The sequence below is a fragment of the Meriones unguiculatus genome, chromosome 5 (genome assembly GCF_030254825.1).
Source record: "Meriones unguiculatus strain TT.TT164.6M chromosome 5, Bangor_MerUng_6.1, whole genome shotgun sequence".
NCBI classification, from domain to species: Eukaryota; Metazoa; Chordata; class Mammalia; order Rodentia; family Muridae; genus Meriones; species Meriones unguiculatus.
Window position 1 is genome coordinate 128,463,369 of NC_083353.1, and position 12,356 is coordinate 128,475,724.

General features: G+C 45.8%; 1 protein-coding gene across 1 annotated transcript in view; it reads right to left on the reverse strand.

The window, feature by feature from the left end:
- The window catches only part of St8sia1 (ST8 alpha-N-acetyl-neuraminide alpha-2,8-sialyltransferase 1), a 124,797-nt gene that overhangs the window by 27,956 nt on the left and 84,485 nt on the right, over positions 1-12,356 (reverse strand). The window lies entirely within an intron of this gene.

Below are 12,356 nucleotides of genomic sequence, written 5' to 3' on the forward strand. Positions count from 1 at the left end.
CGTCCGTGCTGTTCATGAGTGTCTCCATACTACGTCTACAGAGAAGAGACATCTGTCCTTTCTCCCGTTAGAGCTGATGCAACTGTTATTTTCCAAATGGTTGTAATTTTTCCTTCTTTTTATGATTTTTCTGATGAGAACAAATTCTAAAATTTGGAGTCAAAACTAAATATTTTTTCTGGCATTTCTAAAAATAAAAAGTACTATTCTCGGGGGGTGGGGAGGTTGTGCACACTTATGAATACTTTGTTTTTGTAGTTTGTTCCATATTTCTGATGTGTTAATCCTTGACCTGGACTTCACCAAAAGTCAAAATACATTCTGGACCCCAAGACACGAGCTTAGAGCCTATACTCCCTATACTCCCAGCACCCCCACCTCAACAAGCGTGCTGTGATGCATGTGCATATACACCTAAATCATATGTGTAATTAACTATTTCAAAGATTAATCGTCACAACTGCTGGAACAAATTGCAAAAGCTGAGTGGTCTAAAACAATAGAAGTGCACGCCTCCTTGGTCCTGGACAGGTTCCTGCAGGGCTGTGTGCTCTTTGTCCTGTTTGGAGCTCTGGGAAGGAGTCTTCTCCACCTCTGCCAGAAGTCAAGCCTCCACCCTCCAGCTCCTGCCTCTGTGGTTCCATGGCCCCCTTTCCTGTGTCTGCTTCTGTAGACGCTCCCTTAGAAAGCTTACTTCCTTATAGGGCTCGCAGTAACCATGGCCTCATTTTGACCCAATTGTGATAATCTATAATGAGCACATTTCTAAGCTACTATCTTTCTTTTCTTTTTTTTCTTTTTGAGGTGGGGTGATTGATTTTGGTTTTTTGAGACAGGGTTTCTCTACGTAACAACCTCGGCTGTCCTGGGACTCTCTTTGTAAACCTGGCTGGCCTTGAACTCACAGTGATCTGCCTGCCTTTTCCTCCCTTTGCTCTGGGATCAACGGCATGCACCACCATGCCCAGCCACACTTAAGTTTGATGTTTGGCTCTCAGCCCTCACACATATTTATAATAGACATATAGACATACATAGTATCCATTTCATAATGGAATAACTCAGGAAGAGTCCTGGAGTGCTTACAGCGCCTAGCATGTCAGCTGGGCCAGATAAAGGACAGTGTCCATCAAATTTGCACCTTCTGTGATACTCGTGCTGAAATCCACAGACACATAGAAAACTGAGGCCATCTTGTTCCTTCACAAGCAAATCACATTTTTCTGACTGTAGAGTTTTGTGCCTATCACAACATATCTAAGTGTGAGTCCTTTCTGATAACTTTGGCCTGGAATGCAATAAATATTTCTGTGTGCCAGGCCCTGGTTTGACTCTGGAAGGGTTTTTAGTGCTTAAAACTCTTTTCACTAAAAATAAAAAATTAAAAAAGGTGAGACTGTTGGTTGCTTGTTTTTCTCCCTCCTATACGTGCATGTGTGTGGGTCTCTGTGCGTGCTCGCTCTGTGTGCTTGTAAACATGCTTGTGGAGGCCAGAGTTTGACATCAGGTTTCTTCCATGTTCCTCTCTCAGGTTGTGTTCTTGATTTTGGAGATAGGGCCTCCCACAAAAATGCATGGATTTGGCTACACTGGCTGGCCAGAGATCTCTGGGGATCTCCCCGTCTCTGCCTCTCCCAGCTCTGGGGCTCTGCCCCCAGGTTCTCATGCTGGCACTGCAAACACTGCACCCCAGAGTCATCTCCGCAGCGCCATTTCCTGAGCCTGGAAGATAAACCTCCTCTTTCCCTCAATGTGACTTCAGATCATCACGTTTATCTCTGTGCTTGGATAGGGGAGGTTGTTGTGGTTTCTCTCCCTCTACATTCTTTGTTTTTAATTTGAAGTTTTATTCTTTTAAACTTTTTGATTCTTCGTGAATTTCATACCATGGCGCCTGATCCCATCTATCTCCCCATTTCTCCATACCTTCCCTCTACCCTTGCAACCTTCCCTACAAAAGGAAACAAAAAATAAAAAATAAAAACATCTCGTAGACACTGCAGTGTGTCGGTCGTGGTGTGTCTGTCACACAGTATACCCTTTCATCCAAACAGCTTTACTTGCAAATGTTCGTTGCAGTGAGTCATTAGTCTGGTTTGAGGCCTCTGGCTTCTGGTGCCCCATCAATACTGGATCCTCACTGGGACTTCTCCCGGATATCCTGTTATTGCCTGTGTCATGGAAATCCTGCAGCTTTGGTTCTGTGGGACTTGGGCCTTTACACACTCCAGCAGTTCATAGATGGCGTAGATGTTGAGGTAGACCAGCTCAAAGCCCAGGATCTGGGCCTGGGTGGTAGCTGAGGTGCTTAGCCCGCCAGCTTTTCTGTACCCATGCCACCAGGGCCAGCTCTCTCATACTACCCAATTCTACTGTGCTGCCCAGGTGAGGCATAGGCCCGCTCTCTGCACCTGGCATCCCTCTACATTCTTAAAGTTGAACTAGGAAGGGCTTTGCCTTTTGAACTGAACTTGCTCTCTGTAAGTACGCTACAGATCTGAGGACTTCTCTTGCTGTTCCCCCTTTAACATATTACTTTTGTTAATTCTTTGAGAATGTCATACATGCATACAATATATTTTGACTATATTCCCACCCTGTGCTTCTTCCCCTAACTCCTCCAGGACCCAACCCCCCCACCTCCTCTCCCCAACTCCCAGATTCCTTTTTCTTTCTTTCTTTCTTTCTTTCTTTCTTTCTTTCTTTCTTTCTTTCTTTCTTTCTTTCTTTTCTTTCTTTTTCTTTCTTTCTTTCTTTCTTTCTTTCTTTCTTTCTTTCTTTCTTTCTTTCTTCCTTCCTTCCTTCCTTCCTTCCTTTTTTCTTTCTTTCTATAATTCCTGGAATCCAATTTGCACTGTTCATATAGGTATGGATATAGGACCATCTGCAGAGCATGACGGATCTCCAGGGATCACACTCCTAAAGAAAGCTGGCTCTCCCTTTTCAAGCAGCCATCAACTGTCAACAGCTCAACTTCGGCTTCTGAGCCCCTCCCCCTTCTGTGTTTTGAAGTTTCCTTCTAGGACCTCTGGAGACCATTTTTATCTGCATCTCTTCCTGTGAGTATTTAAGTCACTTTTCCTTGGGCTATGAGATTTCAGGTGATGCTGATTATTTTCTTGTTTTCTTTCTTTCTTTTTTTTTTTAAGTTACCAAAAATAAAACAAACATTACAAAAAATTGCTTCAGCTTGGTGTGCACATTATTCTTGGGGCTGTAAGTGCCAAGTCATTTAAATGTTAGTTCTGAGCCTGTCTCACATCTAGCAAACACTCATCTATCAATTCTGCTCCACTGGGCAGAGTCCTGATGACTTAGGATTCTTGTACGAAACTGACTTCTTCACCTCCATCTCCCCAGTCCCAAAGGTATTTGTCATCTCCTCCCACCGTGGACTGTCCTGGAGACTTCGTTCATCTCAGCCTCCAGAGGCCTGCTTTCTCTCTTGGGCACTTTGGTCCACTGCAGCACTGAGCATTGTGAAGCAAGTGAACAGAGGGGGGGAAGGTTACAGCAAAGGTGCGACCAGCAGCTAGGAAAACAATGCGCTTGGCTTGGGGATTCTCCGTTTCTCTGCCCTAAGGAGAGTGGGGGTGAGTCACCACATTTCCATCTTCTTAAAGATGTCTGTGCTATTTTGGTTATACCGGCTTGGTTTCGGATTGTGATTCCCAGTCCAATCCAACCCAACCCTACCCCCATCCCCCTGCAGTTGGTGGAAATTCCCCGTAGTCTTGAGCAGGAAACGGCGATTCTCTTGTCCTTATTTTCAGTTGTCTTGTAAGTTTTTTAGTCAATTTATTTATGGTGATTTAGTTAAATCTCTGAAATAGTGCATCTCTCCAGAACTGCACATAAACTCCCTGGTACTTGACAGCATCTTACGCTGTGTCAAACACTCAGTGGGACACGGAGAAAAAAAGGATGGGGGAAAGGACCCGACAGCCTTGGAAGGCTAAGCCTGGTCAGTGACATATGCAGACAGGCATGCTACACAAAGGGGGTGTGTGTGCTCAGAGGTTTCAGTGAGCACGTCCATCTTATAGATCAGTGAGGCTGAAGTTTGAGACAAACAGGAGAAAATGGGATTGTGAGCTGCAATTCTTTGCAGAAGATACAGTGATCCGGTGAAAAAGAGCGATTTGGGATTTTACTACAAATCTATACTGAAAGAGAACATTTCTTGGACTGAAGAAAGATATTAGGACACTGTTATTGGGGTTCTTGGCCAGGGGCTGTCAGAGCTGGAAGAAAGACTATGGAAATAATATGCCAGCACAGTTTGTGGATAACACGGAAGTCATACTGAGGGGGCTTTGAGGTTGAATTTGTATGGATGGTGCCAGCACAAAGTACAAGAAGAGAGAAGCATCCCTTACCGACAGGACTCATGGAACATGGAGGAAGAAGGGGCAGACAGGCGGCAAGGGCCAGAGGCTCGGGAGGGTTGCATGGCTGTGTGTCACACCCAGAACTCACAGCAGCTGTGGTAGTCTGCAAATCAGCTGCAGGAGGGCAAGTCAGTCAAAGTTCCAGCACGGATGGGGGAGGGGCTCATAAGGCCCCACCCCTAGCTGAGCAGCCATTGCTTGTTACTGGTCACTGGGGGAAGGAGAGTAACTTTGCTTTAAGGGTTTGGCCCCTGCCAGTGGATATCCCAATACTGTGTGCACATGAGTAGCACTAGTATGAAAGAGGTCGGGGTATGGATATGATACATGTATGAAATTCCCAAAGAGTAAATGATTTTTTTAGCGTGACTGAAGACAACACACAGTAATGGGGGGATTGATGGGAAAGGTGACTGATGCTGTGACATTGGGTGTGGGATGTCTGTAAGACTTCTAAGCAGATCAGACATACAGCTCTCTGAAATACTGAGGGCCCTGGAGGTCCGGGGTAGATCTATACTAGTGGTGGTTATGGACAAAGCTGACGGCCCTGGGTGAGTACTCCAAGAGAAGGCAGCCTGTCTATGACTAAACCCGAAGCAGGAAGAAAGTCAGGGAAGGAAGGAGTGATTTTATCTCGGGATCTGTACACACACAGTTCATCTTGTTGAGGAAGAAACAGCAATGCTCGCTCACATCCGCAGCTGTCTTTCCCCTTCTTCCCGTTTTTAGTGTGGGGCTCTAGCCCATGAGATGGTGTAGCCCCCACACAGAGTTGCTGTTCCCGCCTCAGTTTATACTCTCTGACCCTCACAGCCACACTCAAAGGTATGCCTCAATAGGGCCAAGCACTGCTAGAGCCAATCAAGCTGACGTTCAAAAATTAACCTTGACGGAAGATACATAGAGCTACAGAGAAGAGGGAAGAGAGAGGGGAAGGGAGAAAGCGGGAGGACCTCAAAAGCAACACTGGAGAACATCACCATTAAGGTAACGACACCGGGAGAACTCCCCAAAGGGAGCCACGCAGGCAGATAAGTATGGTGATCCTCTGGAAAAAAAAAAAAAAAAAAACCTGATTCCCGGGACACCAAAGGAGTAGAAGTTGAGTCACGAACAGAACAGCTGCTGGTTTCCATCTTCCAAGCCGTGGAATCTCTGCCACCAAATATTTATTTACCAATAACCTCTTCAACTAGTACTAACCAGAAACTCTTAAACAGCACAAATGCTCTCATCAGAAAACACTGCCATCTGAAATCCCTGTGACAAAACCTGTGCTCTGGGGCCATTCAGTGATACCAGGCACAAGTTACTATCCAACACATATTTGAGATGCAAGCCTTTTTGTTTCACAGATCGTATGGCACAATATGTAACCCAAGGGAAAAGAAGAAGGGAGGAGGCAGGAGCTTACAAGGGCCTCAGGTCTGGGGACAGAAGCAGGTGCTCTGGCTTGTGCCCTCTGTGGTACTTTGTGGCACGGAAGAGTCAGGTCTGTCTCCCCTTCCTTCCCAAAAGCCATGGTTAATCTTAGCAGCATCTGTCCTGGGAAGAGCTAGTTGTCAAAGTGCCATAAGGCAAAGACCACTCAAGATTCCTTTCCAGTCTTCTGCCTAAAATCCTTTCCCAGCCCTCAGCCCCCTGCTTCCAGCCCTGAGAGAGTCAAGGGCTCTGTAACTCCTCCACATAAAGAATTACTCCATTTTATGAAAACACTACATTCTCTTTGCTCTGGTTGAAATGGAAAAACAGGAAGTAAAATAAAACATGAACCTTCATAACCACAGAGACTCATCCATAAAGACTGGCTGATCCCAGATCCTGTCATCTTCTTGAGGAGAGGTACATCCAGAACACAGGCATTGCCAGGGTATCTGGTAGCCAAGTAGCACACTGGAAATAACGGATGGCTGACACAGAGGGGGTAGGGCTGGTGTGAATCAAAGAGTGCCCTGCTTTTCTTCTCAGCACAACAATAATCTGCTGTTTGTTTGTTTGGGGGTTCAAGAGACGGACAGAGTTTCAATGTGTAGCCCAGACTAAGCTCAAACTTGAAAACAAAACAAAAAACCCTCAGTGTCATGGAATTATAGGAGTTCAGAATTATAGCTGTATACCACTAAAACCAACTAAATTTACAAACATGTCTTTGTAAAAGGAAGTTTTATTCCCCTGCTTCAATGTTTGTCTCAGTGGTTACTGCCTCTGTCTGCTAGGCCTAGTCTTCTAGAAGGCTTGTCTTTTGGGCCTAGTCCTAGAAGCTTTTAGCCGCCACAAAATCTAACCTAGGCCTAGAATGTTTCTGCCTCTGAGATTTACTGTTGAATAAGCTCACTCTTTTTGGTTCTTACTGAGCTCTGGGACAGCTGGTTTACCTCAGCTGTTCTGCTCAAACTCCTCTCCTAGCTGACTTATTCAATCTGGCTTCTTTCTCGGCCCCTGAATTACTCTGCTTGGCCTCAAACTAACTCCAGCAATTTGTTCAACTCTTCTGGCTCCTTCTCATTCTCTGGCTCATTCAGTCTCCACCTGAATTCTCTCTCTGCAACCTGTATAAAACTGCCTTTTTCCCTCTCTGAATTGCCCGTTAAGTAGCTTCCCTTTCCTCTCTCTTCTCATGAGAGTTGGGAGTATCCTATCCTGTCAAATTTTTTTTCTGATTCATCACTGTTTCTGCCTCTCAGTTAGACATCACTTTCAAAACATTGGTGCTTTCTCCTACAAACTAACTTTACCTTCACTGCTTGGGATTAAAGGCATGTACGCCTGTACCTAAGCTTTTCTTTACCTGAAACTTGCTTTTTACTACGCTGACCATGAACTCAGACCTACTTGCCTCTATCTCCTGGGATTAAAGATGTGTCTGTATTATAGCCGGACCCCACAGACCTAGAAGATCTTTGGATGTGGTATCTTGAGAGAACAGCCATGTTCTAGATTGACAATCCTCTACATGTCTTCAGCAAACATCAAGCTGTCTTGGGCTGCTTAGTCTCCATATTATGTATGACACACTTCACAAGGACAGGAATCACAAATATCGTGGGGCTGGGGATGCTTGTCTACTCAGTAACAAAGCAATGACATAGCTCTGAATGCAATCCTCATGTGTGCGCGCACACTCACACATGCACACAAAACCCAACATCCAGAAATATGCTTTTGAGATGATAATTCTGTAATCTGAATAGGAAAGTTTCTGAAAGCCACCTAAGAAATATATTTAAGTGTCTAATTGTACTATAGTATAGCATGATAATGCTTTCCCAGAAGCCTCCCTCTCTCCTCTGGAAACCCTGGCTTCACATTCTAACGGTATCACCATCGGCCCTCTAGTAACATCTTCATTCCAGGAGACTCGAGAGATGTTTTCTCTAAGTGAGCAACACAGATTTCTTCCCCTGAGTACCAGAGAAGGTAGAAACAGAAAAATAAACAACAATGACCAGCCCACATGGGAAGAAAATGCTTGAAAAGAATAAGAAGGGGCCTAGAGAAATGACTCGGTGGCTAAAGTACTTGCCATACAAGCATGAAGTTCTGCGTTTGGATCTCCAGAACCTACATCAAAGCCACTTGGTTCGCCAGCCGATCTGCAGTGCCAGGCCATCTGTAACGCCAGCCCACCTGTGGTGCCAGTCCACCTGGCACAGTGCACCTGCAGTGCCAGCTCATCTGTGGTACACTCAAGAGGTGAGATGGTGTTCCTAGTGTCAGTCACTAGCTAGACTGGCTGGAATTGGCAAGCTCCAAGTTCAGTGAGAATCTGCCTCCATAGACAAAGTGGAGACAGATCGAAGACGGCAACTGATGTGAACATTGGCCCCACATGTATGCATACATATGTCAAACTACATGTGAATATGCATACTTTCAAACTACATGTGAATATGCATACTTTCAAACTACATGTGAATATGCATATATACATGCATGCAAAATGGAGTGTAAGGGTCTGAGATGGTCAATGACAGGTTAATCCTTCTACTTAGTGATAATATACAAAGTCTGATGCTTAGACTGTACTGCTGTGCATTTAAAAAATGCCAGATTATTAAAATATGGGAATAAAAATCACTGGGACGGAACAACTGCCAGTCGATGCTTGGAGGACCACAGGGGCAGGAAACCAGTAGACAGCTCCAAAAAGGGTTTGCAGGCTTGGGCTGCTCTCTCTCCCTCAGCCCCTCCCCGAGTCTGTGCCCCTGGGTTGCCTACTCTTGGTTGTTAGCCTGGGTGGATATGGAATTTTATCAGCTATATTTTTTGTCGTGACAAAACACCATGCCCCAAATCAGGGTAAGGACCAGTATATTTTGGCTTAAGGTTCCAGAGGGAGAGTCCATAACAGCGAGGAAGGCCTGCAATGGGTGACTGGATCAGGGTGAGGAGAGATCACATCTTCACACAGGAAGCAGACAGTGTGAACTGGAAGTGAAACCTGCCCAGTGATACACGTCTTCATCCGTTAGGCTCCACCTCCTAAAGGTTACACTACTCCTCCAAACAGCACCACTAACTCTCACTGACTCTTGGCCAGGTGTTCAAACAGCTCTGCCTGTGGGGAAGAAAATCTTATCCAAACCACCACAGGAATCACATGTGAGGCAAGGCTCTGGACATGTGGATGAGGAGGGCTTCGCTTGGCTGGTAGTCAGGGGAAGGCCATCCCCAAGTCTGAGCTGCACCTTCTGACTACAGCACAGGCATAAGGAGTTCCCAGGGTCCAGTGAGGACTGAAGACCATCCAGGATCCTTCAGTTCTTCCAGCCTCACAGGTGGAGCAGCTATGGGTTCACCGCCTCCCCAGTGGGAAGACACCAGTGACTGGGCCACAGTGACTGTGAGTGCATGGTGGCCGCCACAGGTGACATGACTGAAACTGTGGCTCCTGATGGCGCCTTCTCATCTCTGTTTCTTCCATGAAAGAGAAGCGAATATTATTAGGTGCAAGGAGAGGAATGAAGAAGAAGTATTGGGGCTAGGAAGGTGGTATGGCAGAAGAGCTCTCCAGCTACTCTCTCCTTCAGATGGTAAGACCCAGCCGGGGAAAGGTGATTCCAAAATGGAAACCAAGCCAAGAAGGTGGCGCATGAGCTTCATGGTCGCTATTAGAGAGGGCAGAGGTCACGTGCCGTAGAGTGGGCAGACATGGGAACTGGTGTGACACAGACATCAACTCAGCCTCCTGTGACAAAAAAGTCATCTCCAGACTTTAAAGAAAGCTTTGCAGTCCAAATATCAGAATATATTGATGTAAAAGAAAAAGGAAAAAGAGGAACAATGGAAGCAGAGATACGGAAAGCGAGTCACCACAACTTATCTTAGACAGACATAATCACTGTTTATCCAGGCAGGACACGGGGAGGGTCTAGTTGTAATAAACAGCTGCAAGCCAGTTGGAAATAGGAGGTCTTGTCAATTACGCTTTAATAAAGAGCTTCTCTCTAGTAGCCTGCGGGGCCTGTGGCCTCTTTCCTGCTGGCTCATCATGTAAAGGGAGTCGCGCTGAGCTTGATGTGGAGCCGGCGAGCCTCTACTTTGGATGTGATAATGTTTATCAGGTGTGTGTGCTTCACGCTTCCCTCTATTCTGTTGCCGTTTGTATCCATTACTGTTCTATCGCTGGGACAAATCATGACAGAGGACAGCTTATGTGGAGTTCCAGAGGGAGAAGAGTCCACGGTGACAGACTGGAGGCATGGCAGCTGGAAGTTCACATCTTGAACCAAGAGAAGGCAGCAGGAAGAGAATCTGAGGCGGCACTTGTCTTCAAACTAGCAAAGCCCTTCTGCAGCGGCCTACCTCCTCCAGTGTGGTAACACCTCCCAGGATTCTCCAAACAGTGTTACCCACTCTGGACCAAACAGTTCAGCGCTGAAACTACTGGGACATCTCACTCACACTACCACAGTGTCCGGACCACCAAGACATGGGGTAGAAAGTCCTGACTAAATCTTTCCTTTTAAATAGTGTTACGGCTTGAATGTGAAATGTCTCGCACAGGCTCGTGGGTTTTAACACTTGGTCCTCAGCCAGTGACAGTGTCTGAGGAAGTTGGGCTATCTTTAGGAGGTCTCACTAAGGAAGTAGGTTTGGGGCAGGTTTTGAGATGTAGAAGGCCCTGTTTCCAGCCCTCGCTGTCTGCTTCCTGACTCACCCATACAAAGTCAGCTTCAGCTCCAGCTGTGGTACCTGTTATCTGCTCCTGCTGCCACGACACCACGCTGCCATCTTACCATTTCGTTTTGCCTATTGTTTAGTTTTGCTTTGCTGGTGGTGCCAGGGAGTGAGCCCAGGGCCTTGTATGTGTTAGGCAAGCACTCTACCACTGAGCTATATCCCCAGCTCCTAACACCTGTGCTACTCACCACTGGAATATTGCATCTCTCATGAGCATCATGCCTTCTATACACACTTCTTTCTCATCTCTGCTATGCTCGATTCTAGTTTTATTTGGTTCTTCTTTCTAATTCCCTGCTATGCTACAGACATCAAACTGAATGGCTAACCCTTGGTGCTAACAGCAAAACACTGCCTTGGGTTTGGAGAGAAGAGAAAAAGAAAGAAAGAAAGAAATCAGCAGAAGGGACACAAGTCTCAGGAACACCATCAAAGACTCAAGTTATGAACTTTAGGGAGAAACTGCTTTACCTTTTTTAGGGCCAAGTTACTTTCCTGAATAGTCATGGCATGTTTTTTGAAAAGTGTGTACATAAAGTGTTGCTAAGAAATGGGTAAAGGGCTCGCTTTAAGGGCTTGCTCCCACCAATAAGGAGCTGAGTTTGGATCCTCAGCACACATAAAAGCCAGGTACAGCAGAGGGGACCTGAAACTCCACACTGTGGAGACATGTGTGACAGTCCTGTGGCCTTGCTGGCCTGCCCATCAATCCAGCTAATCAGCAAGCTCTGAAGTTAGTTAGAGACCCTGTTTCAGAAACTAAGACGGAAACATAATTGAGGAATACACCCAATGTCAGCCTCCAGCCTCCAAGTGTGGGCACAAATAGACAGACGGACACACGCCACACACACACACACACGCGCACGCGCGCACACACACACACACACACACACACACACACACGAGAGGTGGGAGAGAAACAGAAAAAAAATCTATTAATGCATACAGTCTGATGTTGCAAAAACCTCCAAGTCACAAAAGGACACAGGTGAGGAGACCTCTCCTGAGTGGGGTGGGGGTGGGGCCAGAGTATCTCCAGAAGAAACCAAAATGGCCGTGCTTTATCTTACTCAGCAGACAGGCTCTTGGCAAGACCTCACATCTTATTTTCATGTTGAATAATTAGGTGTCAGAAAGATGATGATTCTATCAAGTGTCACTGTAACACTTACTTGAATCTAAAAGGCAGTCTTTGTGACAGAGAGTTAACTTACTAAAGAAATCTGACAAAGAGCCCCGGTTTTCATGTAAGGACAGGTTACACCAAAAAGTACTCAGGTTTTCACAATGTCTTCATAAAGCATGTAAGAAACATAAAAGGAACTGAAAATCTACAATTTAATTCCTGCCAAAAATATTAGATAAACTGGTTACAATGAAGAAAAAGATGGTACTTTAAAAATTATTTTGGGTGCTATTTGAACAAAAAAGTTTGAAATCCAGTGGGTCAGGGTCATTGGTGTGCCCTGTCCTCTCTTTCCCCCCAAACAGTCATAGCTCACCAGTGGGCTTCACCACCTAGAGACTGACTCCCAAACACTCTCATTGCGGTTGTCAAGTTTTCTTGAACTGAGACCAATAAGAATTTTCCATCTGCCCTCCAAGGTCTGATACAGGGTAGTCAATCTGTTACAGCTGCCTCCGTGTGTGTGTGTGTGTGTGTGTGTGTGTGTGTGTGTGTGTGTGGAAAATTGGTCATTTCTTTGTTTTTGTTTTAATAAGTCAGTTCACAGTTGCTGATCAGAAAGTCGGACGGGGGCCAGCACGCTGGATAGA